The following is a 21773-nucleotide window of genomic DNA, read 5'->3' as shown; positions in this document are numbered from 1 at the left end:
TTTACTTCGGACCCTTGGGGCAACAAGAGGCTGCATGCCACCCCCGCCCTGAGGCACAGTGACAACAAATGGGCCTGGTGGCTGCAGGGGGACGTACCGACTTGTTCCCCATCCCTGGAATCAAAACCAGCAGAGGTGAACATGGGCACTGAAAAAATACCAAAGAAACTTTTTACTTCACTCAGTTAAACATTGCTCAAAAAACCAGATAGCTTTTACATAATCTTTGAAAGTTTGAAAATGATTTCCAAAAATAATTTAGGCTCTTAGACTCATGTGTGCAAAAACACAAAGAATGACTCCAGGGGTGTCGTGGGCGGACGGCCCTGGTCTTGGGGAACCGGCCTTGGTTAACGTGGTGCATCCTGACAGCTGTCGGGGCTCCAGCCGCACCTGAGGTCACATGAACCCATGAACACACGCTGGCAGGCGGGGCACCGCCAGCCCTGCCTGTCTCTTCCCCAGGAGGCAGCCCCAGCACCTCCCGAGGGCCGGCTGTCTTGGGGAGTCCGGATGCCGCTCCCCTGGCCGGCCGACCTGGGCATTCCAGTGTCTTCCCAGGGAAACGACAGACACGAATCTGCTCAGCTACAGGTGGTTTGTGGCCGAGGTGCGGCCTCCTGAAGGTCTGTGGAGAAAGGGGCACCTGTGCCAGGCTGTGGGGGCAGGAGAGCCTGCGGTGGCTTTCACAGACCCCCGTGGTCCCAGGTGGCCAGCTGTCCGCACATCCCACCATCCCCAACGGGACTCTTGCCCTTAGGTGCTGCCGCCCCCTGCTGCACAGTGGACACTTACTTTAGAGACAATGAAGGTTGAGCGACTTTGCCCAGGGACACCTGAGAAGCAAAGACACATCTCAGCACTGGCCCAGCCCCGTCCTCCAGGGCTGGTGGCCCAACCTGGGGGAGCACCGAGCCCTTGGATGCAAGTCCTGCGCTACCACCACAAGTGGTTCATGCCATCCGCCCATTGGGAGACAGGCCCTTGGGGCAGGTGCCACTCACCACTCAGGTTTCTGCCACCACGTGGGACAGGAAGAGGCTGAAGGGCTGCGTTTCTGGACCCTCGAAGCTCAGGGACAGGCACAGCAGCTCACTCATGTAGTCAGGGCCCAGGGCCTACCACCTGCACAAGCATGAAACATTCCAGCACGTGGCTGGCTCTGGTCTCACTGTGTCCACAGGCTATGCGGGGTCCCCTCCTGATAAGGCCTGTGCCACTCAGAGGGCCCGGTGTGTCGCCACTGAGTCTACTGGTTTGCATCTTTAAAGGCATATGCACCTTAAGGGTGGCGAGGGGGACGGATGCTTGTGGCGGGGACCGAGTCTCCTTGCCCAGCATGCCGTGGCCCCGGCATCCGGCCCATAGATGCAAAGGCAGGGCCCTACCCGGGCTCCCAGCCTCCTCCTGACATGGAGTGGCACCCAGCTCTGGGCAGTGACTGCTGAGAATCCCCTCTGAGAGCCAGGCGGCGCTGGTGGGGGTCTGTGAGCAGGGAGGGCCCCTTGCATTCTGGGCTTTGCAGCTGACTGCACACACCGTCCTCTGATGAGGTGGAGCAATGCCGGCCAGGGCAGGCATGGCCAGCTGTCTGCTGGTTCTGGGAGCAGCTTGCTCTCTGCTGCTTTATCAGAGGAGACCGGCGCAGACCTGCCTGCTGGGGCCAGGACTGTCGCCTGAACCAGGAGCTGGGCCAAGGAGTGGCCTCACGCTGTGACTGCGCGGCTGGCGGCCGAGAGCATCAGGACTCACGCAGGGCGGGCTCCTGGTCGGTTGCTTGGGTCCTGCATAATCATGCCCACCACATCCAGGAGGATGGCGGTTTTGTGCAAGAGGCCTTCTAGAAACAGCTTCAGCACCCAGTTTTCCTACGGAGCAAGTGAAAGAGACGCTTTAGAGGACGACGCTCTTCTGGCGCCCCCAGCACCCAGTCGCCGGCCTCACCCTAAAGGCAAGGGTGATGTCCAGCAGGGGTGTGTGCAGGGCAGCCCTGTGGGCAGCATGTGGAGAGTGGCTTGGACACAGAGGAGCACGCAGGCGTTGAGGCCCAGCTGGCGGGCAGATGGTGGTGAGGGCAGTGCTCCAGCTGCCGCCAACGAGACCAGGCCCGAGCAGTCCTCCCCACAGGTGCTGAGCGGTGCCCAAGAAAAGGCAAAGTGGAGAGTGAGGCCGCCCAGCCCGCAGAGCGAGGGACCATGGCCATGGGGAGATCAGATGGCAGGCTGGAGGAGAGGCCCCACGCAGACCCACCTCGCCGTGGAAGAAGCTGGAGGGCAGGGAGGGTAGCATGTGCGCCCTCAGCTCCTGCGGGATGCCGTTAGCCACATGCAGCAGCATCTGCAACGAAGTGCACGTGTCAGAGACGAGCAGGGGCCATGGGGCCACGTGTGGGGAGCGGGCGGTCACAGGATGGGGCAGGTGGCCAGTGCACCTGATGCTGTATGGGTGGGGGTCTGGGAGGGGTGGCGGGGGCAGGGTGCTCCACCAGGCTCCAGAGGGTGGGGCGGCTACCAGGCAAGTCCCGCCAAATGCAGTGGAGAGCAGGGTGGGCGCTGGGACAGGCTCTGGAGAAGACGAGGAGAGCCCATGCAGGCCCTGGTGCCCCTGAGAGCAGCATGGTGTCCAGACGGCCTGCCTGGGCAAGTGGAGAGCTTTAGCGTCTGGAGGGAGGGTGGGGGCACCTGCGGGGCCTGTGAGGTCAGGAGGCTGCTCTGCTCCAGGACAGGGCTACCGCCCCAGGTGGTGCACAGGGAGCCCTCACATGTGCTTGTGACACGGGTGCTCAGCGGCGGCCATGGCCTTCAGGGCCCCCCACTGGCCTTCTGAGCCGCAATCTGCCCAGCAACGCGGGAGTGGCATGTGGAGGATGGGCCAGGCACCAGCACTTGTCTGTGCATGGGGACGGGTCCTCATGGAGCATCCGCAGGGCCTGCCTGGCGAGGACGTGGTGCTTCATGCGGGCACCTGCGGGACAGGGGGCCTGAGCTCCCCTCTGTGCAGACATGGGTCCTGGAACCAGAGCAGGCCCCAGCAGCGCCTCACCTACGCCGACCGCCCACCGGTCAGCACCAAGGTGGTCGTTCCCCACGGGGACACCACCTGTCCAGAACATCTTCAGGAGCTGCTGGGAGTGGCAGGCGCGGGTACAGCGGGCCAGGCTGCTCAGGGGCACCACCAGCGTGTCGGCGGCACTGGCGAGGTCCCGCACTCGCGCAGGTAGGAGGGGACCTTGTCCCGGAGCGCTCATGCCTGGAGGGGGCAGGGCACGTGCCCGGCACCCTGTTGTTGGGATTTGTTGTGACAGCTTGAGGATGGCAACAGGTGTTAGAGAAACTGGCTCCTTTCTCTCCCGACGGTGTCTTCACACCTCACTGCCTTCATGGAGCGGATGAGCTCTTTGTACCTAAACCGGGGCAGGAGGGAAAGTGTGTCACCATGACACCTGCGGACCCACCCCAGCTGTCCAGGCCCTGCCCACTCTCCAGCGGCCGTCACCCCGTGCTCGGAGCTGGCCCATCCACGCAGGGTCATGAGTGAGACCCTCCGGCAGAGGCGCCCCCCAGCCCTGGAGGGTGGAGGCTGAGTCGCAGACCTTCAAGCCAAACAGCCACAGGCTCTAATTACGGGGGAGGGGGACTTCAGTGGGGAGACACTAAGTCGTTCTTAACGTGTCACAGCAGGGAGGCCTTCTGAGCAGGACCCAAACCCTGAAAACAACAGGAAGACGACAGGTTTGACTCATAAAAACTAAAAAGTTCTGTACAAGCAGTGACAACAACAAGGATACGCTAGGAAAATTACTGACGGTCGACGTACAGCAGAGAGTCAACCACCTTTGTTTACAAAGAGCCGTATAAACTGGCACAACCACAATGAAACCCAGAACGAAGCCAGAGAGCCAGCCGAGGCCCAGATGGCGGGGGCCTCGCACGCGCACTGGCTGCATGGAGGGAGCATCCCCGGCACTTGGGGCAACCGTGGGCCCTGGGAGCGGCAGGTGGGTGGGGGCGAGGGGGCAACAGCCTGGCCCAGGGCCGCGTGTTCACAGGCCAGCTACTTTAGGGCCCGTTGCATTACTGACAACCAGGAGTGTCTGGCAGCTCCTCGGGACGCTGTGCAAACCCAGCCCGGAAGACGCACCCCCAACCTGAAGAACGTGAGGGGTCCAGCCTGCCCACAACAGCCTGGGCCAGGGTCCCCAGGCAGGGCACTCTGGACACAGCAGCCCAAGACCACTACTGTCCCCCGCCTTCCCTGGAGGGACTTGAGAACTTACTGCCTGTGCTCTCGACCCCCCAGCCCCAAGGACGGTGAAGACCTCCCAGAGAAACTTTCAGGTGTCCAGTAATGTTTGGGCCTTTTAAGATGGAGGTCAGCAGCCTGTGGTCCCACGGCACAACGTTCAGACTGAAAGGGGGACAGATGCAGCAAGGTCCTGGGGACCAGTCTTCCTGCTCAGGCATGGTGGGCGCCCAGGTGAGCTGCACCCAGATGAACAGTGCCCTGGTGAGTGGCACCCAGGTGAATGGCACCCAGGTGAGTGGTGCCCAGGCCCCCACTCAGCACCACTGCTGGGTGCCCGACAGGCTCCTACGACCCGAGCACTGGCCCAAAGGCAGCAGGGGAGCCCGCTCGCCAGCCTGGAAAATGGGCTCAAAGAGTGAGCGAGGCCACAGCAAGGGCCCATTTACCTGGAGAGTCAGATGCGCCGGTGAACTGAGTACCCGGCCAGCCAGCTAGCTGTTGAGGTCAGCACGCAGGTGAACAGACGCACAGAGCCCGTGGGACACCAATAACCCTCCCCCAGCCCCCAGAGTCCCGAGAAGGCCTGGAGCTTTGCGCAGGGGCTCAGGGACATGTCACGGAGCACCAGCATCCGCCAGAGGTGTCACGTGATCCTGTTCGAGGAAAGGGGCTGGGCTGGGTCTCAGCTTCAGTGGGCAGCAAGGGACAAGGAGGGGACTGGCCATGTGAGCAGCCAGGAGGCGCCTCCTCTGCGGGTGAGGGCCAGGCCCCAGCTCCCCTGCCTCGGGGCGCTTGCGGTGCCCCTGGGCCGAGGGCTGGCCAGGGACTCAGGACACAGGGTCTTGGCAGCGACAAGGGCTCTCGCTTCCAACGATGTCACCAAACAGTGACTCAACTCCAGAGGATGGAAAAGCAACCGCGCAAGTCTGCAAGGCCCATTCTGCCTTGCACGTGTGCACACACACTACACACACATGTGCTTCCTGTGGCACCAGAGCCTGTGGCTGTGCAGAGGCTGGGGAGAGTGGGTGACAGCAAACCAAGGGTGAGCACAACTCGCCGTCACACAGAAGACCCTCAGGGCTGGCAGCAGGTCTGGAAAGTCCTGCTCAGGACTCAGAGGGTCACCTCCCAGGGAGTCTGGAGCCGGCCGTGGAGGAGACTAGGCCAGCAGCTGCAGGGCCAGCAGGAGCCACTCTGGAGCCCGCGAGGAGCTCCCTGGGCCACAGCAGCCCCGCCTCTGCCCCCGATCAGCAGAGAGGGATGCATGCTCAGGAGCGGGGAGGGCCGCCTGGGACACAGGGCAGGACAAGGGCAAGGAGGACGGAGCACAGGCCACAGGCCACGCCGACGCAGTGACACCTCCCAAGGGAGTTGGCTGTGCCGACCCGGCCCCCCAGTGCAGTGCTGTCAGAGCCGTAGAAGGCGGATGCCATCTGTGTGTGACGCAGCCGAGCAAAGCCAAGCCACCACCGGGACCGGCCGCGGTGGGATGCCGCCCGCTGCTGGGCAGAGGCCACGCTGGACGGGAGGTACAGGGAGCTCAGTGTTGGGGGTGGTGGAGCCTCCTCTGCAGCCGAGAGTGGGCCCGGTGGGCTGTGCTGCTCTGAGGGCACAGGATACAGGGGGAAGGGGCAGCCGGCCCAGCTCAGAGAAGCAGGCCGCGGGGCTGCTGGCAAGGATGCGAATGTGGGCCAGAGGCCACGACCCAGGTGTCTCGCACACACTGCCCGAGGCCTGACGCATCCTCTGGAAACAGGTGTTTATAGTAAATGTGTAGTTTCTATGAGCAAAGGCATTCCTTGCAGAGTGACGTGGCTCCTGCGTGCATGCAGGAAGGTTCCTGTGCGGCGCACATTTGCACATGAGGTGGCCTGTCTGTGCTTGGTGCTGGTGCAGGGGCAGGGTCTTCGGGGCGCCACCGAGACCTCCCTCCTCCTGCCCCCAGTACCCATCTTTGATGACGCCAGCACTGCAAGGGTCAGTGCAGCATGGTGCTTGCTGGCGACCTCGTCCCCTGCCACCTGGAGCCCTTGGAGATTGACACAAACCTGCGGCATGCCAGTGAGTGGGCGCAGGCTCAGGGTGTGTGGGCCCCGGCCGGGGGGTGCTGGCAGCTGGCCTGTCCCTTTCAGGGGAGCGTCTGCCGCAGTTTGTGTGGGAGCTTGCCAGCTCATGTTGGTTGTGGCCACACTCCAGCTGGTGCGCCCTCCACCAGCGGCCCCAAAAAGAGCCCACGCACCAGTGGGGGGCTGTAGTGGGCCTGGGCGTCAGGGCCTGTGGCATCCACGGGAGCAGACTCTGTCCTGAGTGCTAGAGCAGAAAGTGGTGGCCACTCTGTGGCCGGTGAGGAGGGTCCCTGCATGTCCAGTGGTAGCCTTGCAGATGAGGATTGAGGACGGCTCTGAGCAGTCCCAACAGTGATCCCAGGTGGGAACCTGGGTTAGCTGGACGTTTACATCTGGGAATCGGGGTGCTGAAGTACCGCCGCTGCTGGTTTATGGGTGCTGCCTCCTTAACGAGGGCGGGAGCCCTTGGACCTCTGCTTTCTAAGCTGGGGTTTGGTTACCCGAACGTGAAGGGACCGGACACCTTTTTCACCCGCAGGTGCCGGAGGTTTTCAGGTTGGTGTCCTTGGTCAGCGGGGTGGAGCAGGAGCACCCCCAGGCCTCCACCAACATGCTGCTGGGTGCCATGAAGGAGATCGCACCACAGAGGACCCTTCCTCATAAGCTGCGCTGCCCCGCAACCCCCGAGGGCAACCCCTCGGCCCCTCCCCTCCTCCAGGCTCTCTGCGGTTGGCCCTGAGGGATGTCACTGCCTGCCCCCAGCATGGGGGGGGGCAGGGGGCCAGTTGTCGCACTGCTTTATCAACCTGCTCCGGTCATTTCCAGGAGGCTCCTGGCAGGACCCTGCTCGCCCCTCGGACCCAGCCAGCACACCAGCCTAGCAGAGAAACCTACAGCTTCACATCCAGGGTGAAGCCAGTCAGAGGGCATAGGCAGAGCCCCCAGGGTACCGCCATCATGGTGATCACCACAAAACCCCCAGTGGTTAGAAAACAAACAGGACCTCAACAGGAAAGGCAGAGGCTCGTGCCACTGACTGGGAGGCCCACAAGCAGGATGGAGTTCCTGGGGTTCATGTCTGTGTTGGTCTCATCATCGCTGATCCAAATCTCAGACTCATTGAGGACAGTGTCTTTGCTGGGCCCCATGGCGCCTGCAATCAGAGCTGCAGCACCTATGGGCATCCAGCTAGACCATGGGCAACCACACCAGCTCACAGACGGTCACCGAGGATGGCCCAAGCAGGCAGGGCCTGAGAGACCACCTATCCCAAGAGCACCTGTTAGGAGCAGTGTCCTCAGACCTTTACCCCTTTCCAGTCTCAAAGCCGCCAGGCACAAACCTGAGGACAAATAGCTGTGCTCTCTGCACTGTCCCCAAGCTGGCGGGTGGGAGCTGCCTCACTCACCAGGGGCGAGAGTGGAGCAACTGTGGGCCGCAGTTATTCTCCTATCGTTGTTAACATGGCCCTCTCCAAATGTGAAAGTCATTCTTAGCTCAAAGGCCACACAACGCAGGGGCAGCCCCTGCTCCAACTAGAGGAAATTTGGAAAAAGAAGGGACAAAAGTGGAAGAAGGAGGGAGCTGAAGGGTGTGTGTAGCTCTGCCCACGCTGCAGGGAGGCTAGACTGAGCACTGCATGGCCCCAGCTGCCTGAGGGGCCGGCGTCCCCACGTCCTCAGAGAAAGGGCTGAGAAGCCTGCAGCCCTGATGAAGAACAAACAGCCCCACACCCAGTGTCCCGCTCCTCAGGGTCTGCCCAGGGAGGCCGGCCAGCCCCCTCACTGTCACCGTCTCCCCCCATCCCCGCTTTCGCACGTCCCGTCACCCTCTGCCCCCATCTCCGCTCTCGCACGTCCAGGCCCCCAGCGAGGCCGGCCAGCCCCCGCTCCGCCGGATGCGGTCCGGCCCGCGGACGCGCCTTCTGGGCAGTCCAGATCTCATAGCAGTCCGGACCCCGGCCCCGACTCCCCTGCAGCCCCCCGCGCCGAAGCCCAACCTGCGCCCCGGCCCACCTGGGCGAGCCCCCGACGGCCTGCAGCCTCAACCCCGCCATCCTCCAACGTTTCAATTGCCCGCCGCGCTTCGCCAGCTCACTTCCGCCTTGGGAGGCCACTTCCGTGTCAAAGCCGGAAGGGGCGGGGCGTGAAGAGGAGCAGCCGTCGCGAGGGGCGGGGCCTCCGCGTTACGTCGTGCGTCACGCGGCCATCTTGGAGCCGGGCAGCGCGTAAGTTGGAGCGGAAGTGCAGCTTGGAGGGGTTCCTCGCTGTCTGCTGTGTGACTTTCAGATTATTCCTTTGAGCTGGTTTCCCCGAAGTGCAATTTTGTGGCTAGAAAGGTTTTCTAGGCTGGTGTCAAATTTGGTCAAATGACCTTCGAGGGGGCCGGACGCTCACGCCAGCGGCGTCGGCGAGCGAGTCGAGCCGTGGGGCTCCGTGCAGAACGGGCGTTGTTGGAGGCAGACGACAGAGCCGGGCGAGCCCCCCGGCCCCCCTCCCGGGTCTTCACTCAGCTGCACCCACTCAGGTCTCCGCACGCAGGCCTCCCCTCCCAGGACCCCCCCAGGCCCCCACCAAGGTCCCCCCCCCCCGTCCTCCCTCCCAGTGCCCCCACCCACGTTGCTTCTCTGCAAAGCAGTGACGCTCTGCCCTCCTGCAGGCCCGTTCTGGAACCTGAGCAGCTCCGTGGTTACTGTTCAAGGTGGGTCTTTGGAAGGTCTGTGTCAGAGCTTGACAGCAGGCACCTGAGTGTTTGACATTTGCTGCTGGACCATGGGCTGTAGCGATGCCCCGCGGCGGGGGCTCCGGACGCGCCGAGGTCAGGCCCAGGAGAGGAGCTGTGACATGGGCACCCCTGCGAAGCCTGGGCTCCCTGGTGACCCTCTCTGATCTCGCCCCCCGCCGTCTGTGCCATGGTGTGGATGGCGCTCCCCCGGGGCAGGTCTGCCCCAGGACACCGCGCCGCGTCTGGACACGTTTCGGGTTGTCATGACCGGGGTGCTCCTGGCGTCTGGTGGGTGCAGGCCTGGGGTGCCGCTCAACACCCACGCGCCCAGGGCGGCCCCACCACTGTCCTCTCGGTGAGTCCCTGAGTGCTGGCCTCGAGGCCGCTTCTCCGTGTCCCTCCACGTCCCCTCCTGTCGCCTGGCCCCGTGCTCGCCGGCTCCTTCCTTCCCTCCTCGAGCCCCTGGCCCGGCCCCGGGGGGGGTCTGGGGTGTGCGGGTGGCAAAGTGCCGTCTGGAGGTCTACGTCTAACGGGGGCAGACGGCCCACAGCAGGGCAGCGTGAGAAATGCTGCCTGCTGGATCCAGAGGACCTGGACCGGGTCTCGGGCCGGGTCTGCGGGGGGCATCTTGCAGGAGGGTCCCAGCAGCTCTGTCAGGACGGTTACGTTTCGCCTGCACCCAAAAAAGACGCTTCTCGAGACCTTTCCACAGGACCCTTGTAGCTCAGAAGGCAGAAGCCCCGCAGCTTCGCGTCGTGCATGGTGTCAGGCCGTTCATCCTCCCTCAGCTGGCTGGGCCCACCCGTGGCCCCCCTGCCCACCCTCGCCGCTAGGTGGAGCCGCAGGCCCACGCCGTCACCGCCGTGGGTTCCAGAATCTTAGCCGCCCACTGGCTCTCCAGCTCGGGTCCCAGCACCCCTGAACTCTCCCGAAGGTTTCAGGCTCCTGTGGTGTGGTGACATCTAGGGGTATTTACTGCGCTAGGAATGAGAACAGAGAAATCGGTTACATTTAAACTTTTCATTTAAAACCAACAGTAATAAATCCACTGAGCGTACCTCACTTTTTAACAAAAAGCAGCATCGTTTTCCCTCAACAAGTTCAGCGGCGGCCTCTTACCTCTGTGCTCATCTCTGCAGGGAAGAGGCATCCTCGGCTCTGCTCTTGCTCCGGGGTCCCATGTGCCGGCCTGTGGCCCCCCGGACTTCCCTCTGAACCCTTTGGAGAGGACGGAGGGAGAAAAGGCAGGTCTTAGTCCCGTGAAAATGGTGTCGGCCCGCGGACCTCACACCCTGGACCAGCTTGAGGACCATGTGCGGCTGACTCGCGCCCTTCGTGGTGTACTGTCCACATTGATTTGCTGCTTTTTGGCTCCTTTTGTTGAAGATGGGAGGGTCAGATGTAAAACATTCAGTATAATTTTATGGGGAGAAACGAGCTCATGGAAATCCAATTTGTAATCGAGTGGACTCTGGGCGGTAAGAGCCGTGCCCCCAGCCTCACTGAGGCCCGGTTGTGCGGGATTCCCAGAAGACACTCTCAAGAAACCCCGAGAGGAATTGCAGGCGAGCAGGGCTGATGTGGGAGCCGGTCCCCAAGTCCCCTGGGAACTCGGGGTGAGGGGACTGCGTGTGTCTGTGTTGGGGACTTTATGGGTCCGTCGTGAGGGGGTGACTCTTACCTGTTGGGGGCCTGTGCAGAGATGGGGCCGCTATGATTATGGGGGCATCTTGCTATTTGACAATTAACAGACTTTATTTTTTAGGGCAGTTTTCAGCTTATAGGAACATAGGGCGGCAAGGACGGAGCGCTCACACCATCTGTCCTGCAGCGTCCCCGTCATCCGGCTCTCGTGTCCCTGTGTCACTGTGGTGTGTGGGTCACAGCTGATGCACTGACAATGATGCTGTGATGACTGATGTCAGCGCTCTATCCCGATGGCTCGGTTTTCACCCGAGTCCGCTTTCTGTCCCAGGACCCATGTGACATTTGGTCCTCGTGTCTCTGGGCTCCTCTGGGATGGGATGGCAGCTCAGACTTCTGGTGATGGCTCTGACTGTTCTGAGGCGTCCTGGCCGGGGGGTGCCCTCAGCGGGGGTCTGTCGGATGGTCTCCTCAAGGTTGGGTGGGGAAATGTGGCCGCTTCTTGGACTGTGACCTTTCTGTGGGTCCCGCTTCCTCCCCTGAGATGGAGAGGGGCTGGTGGGAGACAGGGGTCCTTTCCGTCCTCCTTGAGGGGAGACAGGGGAGGGAGGGGACAAGTGCATGAAGCGACAGCAGCCCCGGGCTAGGGGAGCATGCAGTGTCATGGAAACAAAGATGATAAGGCAGGGCTGAGGGAAATGGGGCCTGACACCCTCAAGCACCTGGTGGGAGCACTTGGCAGGGGGCACCTGGTGGCAGGCCCCTCTGGGCTAGAGGGCTCGTCTCAGGGGGAGCAGAGGATCTGCTTTGGCGAGGGGCTCTCCAGTCCCTGGTGGCTGGGCTCTGTGCAGGGAGCGTGCATCCTCCTGGCCTCAGCCTGTCAATCCTGGGGTCTGGCAGACACGCCCTGCCCGGCAGTCCTCCAGTCTCCCCGCCGGGCGTGCTCCTCGGGTAAGCTAATGGGAGTATGTGTCCAGGCTGCTGTCTCCCCAGAACCACCCTTTTGCTTTTCTGGGGGCTTCGCTCTGGCCGTGGGGGTTTCTCAGGGCCTTGAGGCACTGATTACTGGCTTCACACCTCAGGATCCACATGAGGGTCGAGGACTCGGATCCTGCAGAGGGTGGCTTAGGCCAGCCATGTGGCTCTGCTCAGAGCTGGCTGCTGGTGTGAGTGACCTGCTCCCGCTGAGGGCCGGGCCCCTCGGGAGCGGGTGGGAGGGGAGAGGTGGGTGTGCGCGGACGAAGTGGTTGGCAGATGCTCTGGGCCGAGCGGGTCCGGTTGGACTGGGAGGTGGGGACGTGCTGGAGATGTGAACCCTTGGTGCCCGCTCTGGGCCGTCCCCTTGGCCTCCCCAGTGCCGCAGTGGGTGCAGCCTGGAGCCCCATGCCGTCTGTCCTCACACCCCCTGCTCCTGGCGCAAGGGGAGTGTGGAAGAACCTGTTTCCTCCCTAGAAAGATTGCATTTGCTTCCAGTCTCCGCCGACGTGTCTTTAGCTGAGTGACGCTGGAGGCTCTTGGCTTTTAACAGCTCTCCTTAACCAGGCTCTGCTTCCCGCAGTCCCTCGGACACAGGCTGATGGACAGCACCACTCCCCCCACGCGGGGCCCAGCGGGATGTGACATGGCCAAGCCAGCTGCCTTTGACCAGAGCGTCTCTCAGCCCTTTCTGTGCACTCACAGCTTCTTCCAGCCCTGCCGCCCCTCTGCGCCCCCTCACCCCACGGCCTCCCCAGCTGCAGTTTCCCCCAGCATTCAAAGCAGAAGCAGAACTGGTCCCGCTCCCCAGAAGTTGAACTGTGTGTTTCGTCTTCAGCAAAGCGCACCAAATGCTGAGTTGCGCCTGTCTGGATTGCTCCAGCTGTGGACGAAGCCAGGCCTCCCCGTCTCAGGATCCACATGCCTCCTTTCTTCCTCCCTGGTGGGGGCTGCAGGAGGTTTGCTGAGCACGACACAGGCCACCCCTCACAGCCCGGGTGCTCAGAGCTCTCCGTGTGGGAATGGGGGTGGGAGTAGGTAGGAGAAAGGGAAGCGGGCGGCCCCTGCTGACCATGCACCCACCAGCCTCTTGTGCCCTGGGAGCGGGCTCACAAATGGTCTCGTGTCTTAGGGACGGGCCTGATTGTGGAGCCACACTCCTGGGGTTCACACTGTGGTGTTGTCCCCTCCTGGCTGTGTAGTGTTAGCCTTTCTGTGCCCTGGTTTCCTCACTCGTGAACTGCAGTTAATAGTCCCTCCCCCACAGGGTGTGGGATGAGATGAATTAATACGTGGAAAGGGTTAATGGTCAGTGTCAGCCCCAGATGACGTTGATGGTGGTGGTGATGATGGAGGTGATGATGGTGGTGATCATGACAATGATGCTGATGGAGATGATAGTGGTGGTGATGATGAAGACTATAGTGATGATGTTGATGGTGGTGATGACGGTGGTGATGTTGAGACGATAGTGATGATGATAGTGATGATGATGTGATGATGAGGGTGATGTTCGTGGAGATGATGGTGGTGATGATGTTGATGGAGATGATAGTGGTGGTGATGATGATGATAGTGATGATGTTGATGGTGGTGGTGTTGAGATGATAGTGATGATCATAGTGATGATGGTGGTGATGATGATGATGGAGATGATAGTGGTGATGATGGTGGTGACAATGATGATGATTATAGTGATGGCAATGGTGATGATGGTGATGATAGTGGTGGTGATGATGATGGTGGTGATGACAGTGGCGATGGTGGTGGGCCTCACAGCCTTGGCCGAACCATGTCCTGGAGCCACCGCCAACTGCTAGGACAGTCCGAGGATGCCAGACCCCAGCCCGTCGAACCAGCTCTAGCTCCACTCTTTCCTGGCTCTGAGTGTGGAATACACGTGGGACCGTAATGTAGCAATATTCCATTTCATCTCCTTTGAGTCATTTTTCTTAAATTAGAAAATAAGCACGTATAAAGAACAATGGCAGTAGGTCCCACTTGAAAACAAACAGGACGTCTGTAAGCTCAAGTGACCAAAGGTAACTTAGAGGATGACTTGAGTTATGAAAGGACGTGCTGTCGGTCCTCTTTGGCCCCCGTGCATGTTGAATTGACAAAATCTTTGGGTCGCAGGTGCTTCCGAGCACACGTCTTTTGTCGGAAGTTAACACTTGTGCCTGTATTTTGGGGAGGCAGAGGGGAATTTACTCATCTTATTCCAAGTGGAAGAAACTCTGATGTGTAAGGACCGAAATCTTGACTTTTGTTATCGTCGCAGTAATTTATGCAATGCCCTAACATGAGCTCTGTTTCACTGAAAGAGTGGACCGTGAAGAGACTGGACACAGAGGGGAGGGGAGGGCAGAGGTGACTGGAGCGCTCGTCTGAGCCGCCCAGAACTGTCCGTGTAGCCAGGAACCGAGGAAGCAGTTGGCTGGAGGGTTTCCGTCCGAGGGAGGACGTCCTGTGGCCTTGCCTTCCTTAGGAGAGCCTGGACCACCGGCGGGCGGAGCCTTTGACGTGTCTGGCCCGCCCCTTCCTCAGCTCTTTCAGGGCTTCCTGGATGAGGACCCAATGTGCTTCCTCTGCTCTGCTCTGCGGCCAGCTTGGGGGCCCCTGTGGGGACCACACTCTCCTCTTGCTCCTTTGTCGCTGGGTGTTCTGAACATCCTCACCTGGGAGATAAGTGGGTCTGAAAAGGTCTGCTGGGGCCTGGTCCTAAAGGGGAGAGCAGATCCGAGTTCACACAACAGCATTTCCTGTTGGCTCAGGGGGACTTGGTTACAACACTGGGTGATGGGGCGAAGTGTCATGGTGAAGGGCCTTGAAGGTCATCAGGATGTGTCCCCTCCACCATATGCCCTTTTGGCACGAGGATTGTTTTGAGCTGAAGCCAACTGAGAATCAACAAATGCAGAAAAACGCCTTCTTGGAGCTTCCCTTGTCAGACTAAACACAGCAACTTCTGGGAAAAGAGGCTGCTGTCAATTCCTTCTTTAGGGCGGATCTACTCCCAGGGGGATACTGTGAGTGAGGCCTGTCTCAGATTCCTCCCCCGGGAGAGTTTTATGGCCCTGAAAGAGACGGAAGACCACTCACACCTACACAGACAAACTTATCACAAACTTTCCTGTGTCTCAATTGTTCTCCTGAAACTCATTTGTTTTTCCTAAAGAAACTTATTTGTTCTTCCTATAAGAAGGCTTTTATCCCCACTCCCTTTCCCCTACTAAGTTAGGTATATAAGCATCTAATTGGAACCATTTGCTGAGTCAGCTACTTTTCTTGGTCCCCATGTGCATACAAATCAACATTTTCTTCTGTTAATCTGTTGTTTGTCAATTTAATCTGCAGGCCCCAGTCACAGAAGATAAGAGGGTAGAGGAAAGGGTTTTCCCTTCCCTACAGCCTCGTTTACCACAGAGGCTCCCTGACTTGGCTGATGTGGGGTGCGGTGAAGGGATGGGGCGTGGAGGTGCGGGAGGTGGGGGCCGAGCCTGAAGACCCACACCCTCCATCTGCTGCTCCTCCCCAGCTGTGTGACATCACACTCTCAAAACTCACCAGAATGAGTGGAAAGATCAAGATTGTCATGATCCCCTCGGCTGACAGAGGATGGCTTTTCCTCAGCAACAAAACACTGTCATGTCGTGAAGTGAGCGAGGAAAGAGGTCCCCAGTGGAGGCCAGCGGGGGCCGTGGAGAAGGGACGGCCCACGCACTCCTGCGTGGCGGGCGACTCATCCTGGTCTTGGGTGGCTACAGATACTGGAAAATTAAAAAAAAATTTTAGTTTTCTCTTGCATTTGGTTTAAATTGGGTTCAGAACGTCCCATGTAGGAAATAAAAGGGGGATTTGCTGCGAGCCACCACTGCGCCCCAAACTTGTCATCTCCTTGATGCTCAGAGAGAACCACGAGTCCGGCGGTGTCCTTGCCTGGGCCAGCGGGAGACCCCGGGGCTCCCGGGCTCCCGTGGACCTCTGATGTCAGGAGGAGCCCTGCGTACAGTGGCCACTCCCACCTCCTCCTGGAGGCGACACCCCCGCCCGATACAGATGCTCCGGCCACGGCCCGCTGACCTGACTTTTTTAGGAACTTTGTTTTCAGGCTGCGCGTGGGGCGTCGTCCCGTATTTTCATGCAGATACAGAAAAGCAGAGTGTTGGAACTTTGCGTGTCTCCTTTGAAGTCATGCTGGTTTTCCCGGGAGAGACGCTTCAGCACGTGAGCGAGTTAAAACGCATAGTGACTTACTGCGGCTGGAAGGCGTCTCGTGCTCCCTGTGCCTCTGCTGAGGACGGCGCGGGCCCCGCTCGCGTGGAAACGAGTCTGGGCTGCCTGTGTGCCGCGGGAGCGCCAAGCCGCTGGGAAGGGACCTGGTGGCCTGGCTTGGAGACGCACGAGGCATCTTTGCAGGTAATTCTGTCATGGTTTTAACTTAATGCTGGCGTCCGGTATTGCTGCGTGTTGTCTGGCCTGAGCACTGGCCGTTTTTTCCCTCTGCATGAGGGCTGATTTTGGTTCTTAAACGCCTCCAGGAGCTGAGGTTGTGCCGGGCCTGCGGTTTGGCGGTTCGGAAGCGCTGGCTGCTGTTTCACGTTGTGCGGCCTCGAGGTGTCAGCCCGGCCTCTGGGTCACTCCTTGTGCTCTGTGATAATTGGGATCCATTTATTCCCAGGGGAAGATAAAGTATCCTGGACGGTATGACCTGTGAGCCAAGATCCTAACAAGGGAACCCCCAGGAGAACATCAGAAGGCTGGCATCACCCCTCCCACCTGTTTCCAGACGCTGACCAGAGGAGCTGCCGCCTCAGCCTGCTGTCCTCCAGGGGTGGGCGGCGCGGGAGGGCCCCGCAGGCCTCATGCCACAGGGGACCCCGCCCGGGGGCGCCCAGAGCTCCCGCGAACAGTGCTCAGGAAAGACGAGTGGAAACAACAAAAAAAACAACCAGAGATCTTGAACAGACGCTTCCTCAAAGAAGACACACAGATGGCCAACCAGCACCTGACAAGATGCTCAGCAAGATGCGGCCAAACCAGCACGAGAGGAGCCGGGCCAATGGCATAGTGGTTGGGTTCGGCGGCCAGGGGTTCGCAGGTTTGGATCCTGGGTGCGGGCCTGCACACGCTCATCAAGCCATGCTGTGGCAGGCGTCTCACCTACAAAATAGAGGAAGATGGGCACGGAGGTTAGCTCATGGGCAGTCTTCCTCAGCAAAGAAACCCAGAACCAAAACGAAAACCAACCGACCATAAGATACCACTTCACACCCACTGCAGTGATCGTAATTACACGAAATGCAAAATGACAGGTGTGGAGAGGATGTGGAGAAATTGGGCCCCTCATGCTGCTGGTGGGAATGTGAAAGGGTGCAGCCGCTGCAGTCCGGTGGTTCTCAGAAAGTTAAACACAGAGTTACCATGTGACCCAGCAGTTACACCCGGGAGAACTGAAAACAGACTCACGGATACCGTACACCCGTGTTCACAGCAGTGTTATTCACAGCGGCCAAAGGTGGAAACAACCCAAATGTCCCTCAGCAGGTGATGGGTACGTGAATCTTGGTCCATCCACACGATGGAATATTACTCGGCCATAGAAAGGAATGAAGCAGCGACACGCTACAATGTGGACGAAATTTATTAATTAACTTTAATAACGAAACATTATTCTTTTTTTTTTTCTGAGGAAGACTGGCCCTGAGCTAACTTCTGTGCCCATCTTCCTCTGCTTTATATGTGAGACACCTACCACAGCATGGCTTGATGAGCGGTGCCATGTCCACACCTGGGATCCAAACCGGTGAACCCGGGGCCACCAAAGCAGAACGTGCAAACTTAACCGCTGCGCCACCGGGCCAGCCCCATGGAAACGTTATTCTAAGTGAAATAATCCAGACAAAAAGGGCCACATATTCTTTGAGTCCATATATATGAAACGCCCAGAAAAGGCAAATCCAGAGAGATGAAAGCAGACGAGGGGTCCCCAGGGGCTGAGGGAGGGGGTGGGGAGTGACTGATCATGGGCACAGGGGGTCCTTTTGGGGTGACAGGAAGGTCTGGAACTAGGTAGAGGTGGTAGTTGACAACAGAGAAGAGCAAAATTCCTTGTTCCCGTCTTTGAGTGAGGACAGTGACAGGGGACAGTGTCATCGGGTGAAAGCGTGTGGCTCTAAGAACCTGCCGTCTCCGTCCAGCCCCCACATGGTTTTATGGCCAAGAGTTGTAAACTGGGGTCCAGGAGGAGACCCCGACCTCTCCAGGCCGGGAGGAGGCTGGGAGACACGGATGTGAGCAGGTGTCGGCCCTGTTCCGGGGGAGTTTCCTGCGACGGTGTGGGGCACAGGGGTCTTGGAGCCACCTTGCCCCCCATGGCTTTGCACGTGGCCGGCCGCTCAGCGGGTCCAGCTGGAGTGGGTTTTGCGTGGCTGCTAGACGTCTTCCCAGCAGAGTCCTGGAGAATTCTGAATTTCAGCCAGTCTCTAAATGTTCATTGAGAGCTTTTGCTCGGAGAAAATGAAGGGTTAGATTTTCTTGTTGGAAAGAAGCCAGAGGAGATCAGATGCGTCCTGGTGCCCTCGGCCCACACGAGCCCCTCGGCTCTTTTCTGGTCTTTACTTCTGTCTCGGTTCTGGCCAGTAGGTGCCTGAGGATGTTTATTCCCTGAAAACAACGCTGTCCCGTCGCCCCCTCTGAGCCTCTGCTGTTTCACGCGAGAGCTTCCTTTGCTCCAGTGTCTCCAGGTCCAGGAGGCCGTGGGCCGGGCACAGCGTTGGCGCGTGGTTTCCTTCCTCTCTTCGGTGGAGCTTGTTAGAATTCTCTAGCTGTGAGCTGGTAGAATATTTTGCTGCACAAAAGAAATTAATCCGATTCCTTGTCTGTCTCATCTCTCCCAAGTTCTCCTTTGTCTTGGCAAAGTTAACCCGCTGTCTCGCCCATCTCAGTAGAATTAAGAGTTTGCCTCCCAACCAGCCACTTTTTAGCAAAGCCAGGTTCTGACGGGTGGCTGTCTTCTGTCACCGCGGTGGGTGGTGAATTTTAAAAACAGCTGTTACTTCTGACAGCATCAGTGCAAGAGAAGAAAGATCATCTGCACGAGAACTAGGCCTCCCGTCCGTCCGGAGGAGCTGAGAACCGTCAGGGGGGGAGCCAGCGCTGAGGGCCGTGGACCGCGGGCCTTGTTCACACGAGTGGCGGTTTCTTTAGATTAAATTCCACGTGGAATTCAGCCGGGACCTTGAGCAAATGTCAGCCAGCCTCGCCCCGCAGGTCCAGCATCTGACCTCAGCGGTGGGGGAGATGGCCTTGCAGAGGCGGGAGGAGATTGCCATGCTGTGTTCAGACTGCAGGCGGAGCAGATGCGCGCGTCCCTCGTGGGCGTGGAAGGGCGCTGCACTCAGGGCCGCGTGGTCAGAGGCACCTGTTCCCAGACGACGCCTCCCGGGTGAATGCCTCTCTGTGCTCCCTGGGCCCCTCGCTCCGCGGTGCCGGCTCGCCTGTCACTGCAGACACGTGCTCCCCAGGAAGGTGTTCCTTCCACCCCCCTGAATTTTAACATTGTCCCAAAGCGGGCTCTCTTGTCAGTGGAGTGGGACGTTTGGCGGACAGTTCACTGGTTCTTGACGCCATTGCCAAGTCTTTGGAACATCTTGGGACTATGGATCAGGAGACACCATGAAGCCTCAGCAGTGAGGGCCTGGACAGAGGGGCTGCCCCTCAGGCCCTGGATGAGGCCCGGGGTCAGTGTCCAGTCATGGCAGCCATTCCAACGGTCATTCTGCCACCCACCTGTCATCCCCCATGGGGCCAGCGGTGGCTCATGTGTCCGCTCGCTGTTCCTTCACTCGCCTGTGCTAGGGGCAGTTTGGGGGAGCTGGGCTCAGTCATGAGCAGAGCTGGGCTGTGCTATTTCATGTGTGCGTGGACATGTTTCTCTCGTCGTCCCCTGATGTCCCCCTTCTCTGGGTCGTGCTGCTGTGAACGTGGCCACAGGTGTTGTCTGGGCTCCTGCTTCCCTTCTCCAGGGTCTGCACCCCGGGTGGGGTTGCCGGCCACCAGCTGCAGCTTCTGGACGGGCTCTGGCTTCTCGCCCACTGACCCCTCAACTCCCTTTGAGGAAACTCTCGTGGTGTCGCTTCCAGACCCGAAGGCACAGCAGCCCCACCCGGGGCTCTGGGAGCCGGCAGGCCCACCGTGGATGCCAGGGAAGCTGTCGGTGCAGCCCCCAGGCCTCAGGTCCTGGAAGAGCCGCCTGCACCCAGTGCGCCGAGGCGGACACTCCGGGCCGTGGGGAACGAGGCTGGCAGCTGTTCAGGCACAGAAGCAGATCTCTGCTGCGAGGGGCCTTTGTGAAGGGGGTTTAAACGCCTGAAACTGCAGGGATGGAAGGGGTGCAGGCTTCACTTCTCAGCCTGAGGCTCCCATGGGATTTTGGGGCTGAGACCTCGCCGTCCCACCTGCAGGCAGCAGGGGCCCGCCGGGGCTGTGTCTGCATGGGGTCACTGGGGTCATCCTCTTGGCTTCTTAAATGGGTGGCGCCTGTCATGTGGGGATGGCAATTGGGATCGCAGTGGGGGAGCCAGAGGAAATGAGGAGAAGTGAAAGGGCGTGCGCACCCCACAGGCTGAGGTGAGAGAGGCCATGTGGCTGCCAGAGTCGAAGGAACGAGGTGCAGGAGGGTCACGAGGCCGGAGTCTCAGCTGTGAGGCTGCCCAGGGTTTCGTGCGCGATGCTTCTCAAAACAGTCCGCCCGTCCTGGGGCTTCCTGCCTGGCTTTGCAGGGGCCTTGTGCTTCTCAATTGAGGGGAAAGTCACATGATGCACAGTGACCAGTTTAAAGTGAACGACTCAGTGGCATTCAGTCTTGTGCGGCCACCACCTCTGTCTGGTTCCAGAACATTCCCATCATCCCATTGAACCCTGCATCCGTTGGCAGCCGCTACCCCCGGTCCTCGGCCCCTGGCTCCCACTGTCCACCCTGTCTCTCTGAATCTGCCGGCACAGGGGCCCCATAGAGGTGGAATCGTGCGGCGTCTGTCCTTCCGAGCCGTCACCTCCCTGAGCACGGCGTCCCCCGCCGTGTCCACGTTGCAGCGTGTCGGGGCGTCCCTCCTTTTTAAGGCTGCTCACGTTCTGCTGGACGGATGGACCATGTTGTTCACCCGTCACCCGCCAATGGCCACCTGGCTGGTTTCGGGAATGTCCGTGTGCAGCTTCCTGTGTGGACATGCACTTTCGCTTTGCCGGGCGTCCGCTAGCAGTGGAGTCGCTGGACCATGTGGCCATTCTGTTTGACCTGTGAGGGCTGCCGGGGTTTGAAGGTCGCTGGCCACCTCCTGCTGGGCCTCGGGTGAGACGAGGGCGCCTGCCCTTCGGGGTGCGCGGGTGCCCGTCTTCTGCTCGCTGCTCCGACCGTGCGTTCCCCGGAGCATCCGCAGGGAGGCCCCTGGGCGGAACTGCACATTCGTGTGCAGCCTCTGCTGGGTCCTCACTCTCCACCTGTGGATTAGAAAACGTTCATGTGCCTCTGCTCTCAAAACCCGGCATGGCGTCTACCAGAAGATGACTGTGGGAAAGTGGAAAGTGGGTATTTGGTCTTTGTCCCCTGTTCCTGGCCCCTGGCTCCTGAAACCCTCAGACTGTGTCCAATGACAGGACTGGGGTGGTCCCCAGAAAGACCAAGCCTTCACTGGAGCATTGGAACTTTCAGTCTTGACACTTGACCCCTGACCTCTGACCTCTGCGGAAGGTAGAGGGGCTGGAGATTGAGTCAGTCACCAGCGATCAATGATTTAATTGATCATGCTTCTGTGATGGAACCTCCATAAAACCCTGGACCAGGGGTTGGTGAGCTCCCGGGTGGTGACCAAGGGAGGGGCTGGGGGCGGCGCTCCCCTCCCCACAGCTTCCCTGTGTGTCTCGTCCACCTGGGTCCCGAGTCGTGTCCTTTAGGAGGAACCCCGGGCCCTGAAGCCGAGTCAGATGGAAGTGCGGGTCGTCTGGAGACTGCTGTCTGGAGTGGGAGGTCTTAGGGGCTGAGCCCTCAGCCGGTGGGTCAGCACTAACGTGGGCATTGGGTGCAGAAATGAGCTAAATTGCAGGACCCCCGGTGGT

General features: G+C 59.9%; 2 long non-coding RNA genes across 2 annotated transcripts; both read right to left on the bottom strand.

Annotated features, from left to right (window-relative positions):
* Window positions 1–157: 157 nt before the first annotated feature.
* Window positions 158–8450, bottom strand: LOC102148774 (uncharacterized). The gene is made up of 8 exons (XR_011424402.1): window positions 8330–8450; window positions 3043–3403; window positions 2251–2337; window positions 1753–1868; window positions 1005–1125; window positions 796–836; window positions 538–628; window positions 158–393 (listed from the first exon to the last, which is right to left on the bottom strand). It is a non-coding gene; the product is annotated as an uncharacterized lncRNA (long non-coding RNA).
* Window positions 8451–9899: 1449 nt separating this feature from the next.
* On the bottom strand, window positions 9900–15355 carry LOC138917042 (uncharacterized). The gene is made up of 3 exons (XR_011424404.1): window positions 15225–15355; window positions 10158–10256; window positions 9900–10018 (listed from the first exon to the last, which is right to left on the bottom strand). It is a non-coding gene; the product is annotated as an uncharacterized lncRNA (long non-coding RNA).
* Between the last annotated feature and the right edge of the window lie 6418 nt (window positions 15356–21773).

Source organism: Equus caballus, chromosome 13 (genome assembly GCF_041296265.1).
Source record: "Equus caballus isolate H_3958 breed thoroughbred chromosome 13, TB-T2T, whole genome shotgun sequence".
NCBI lineage: Eukaryota > Metazoa > Chordata > Mammalia > Perissodactyla > Equidae > Equus > Equus caballus.
Note: the sequence above shows the minus strand (reverse complement) of the source record. Positions and strands in the feature narration are given on the sequence as shown.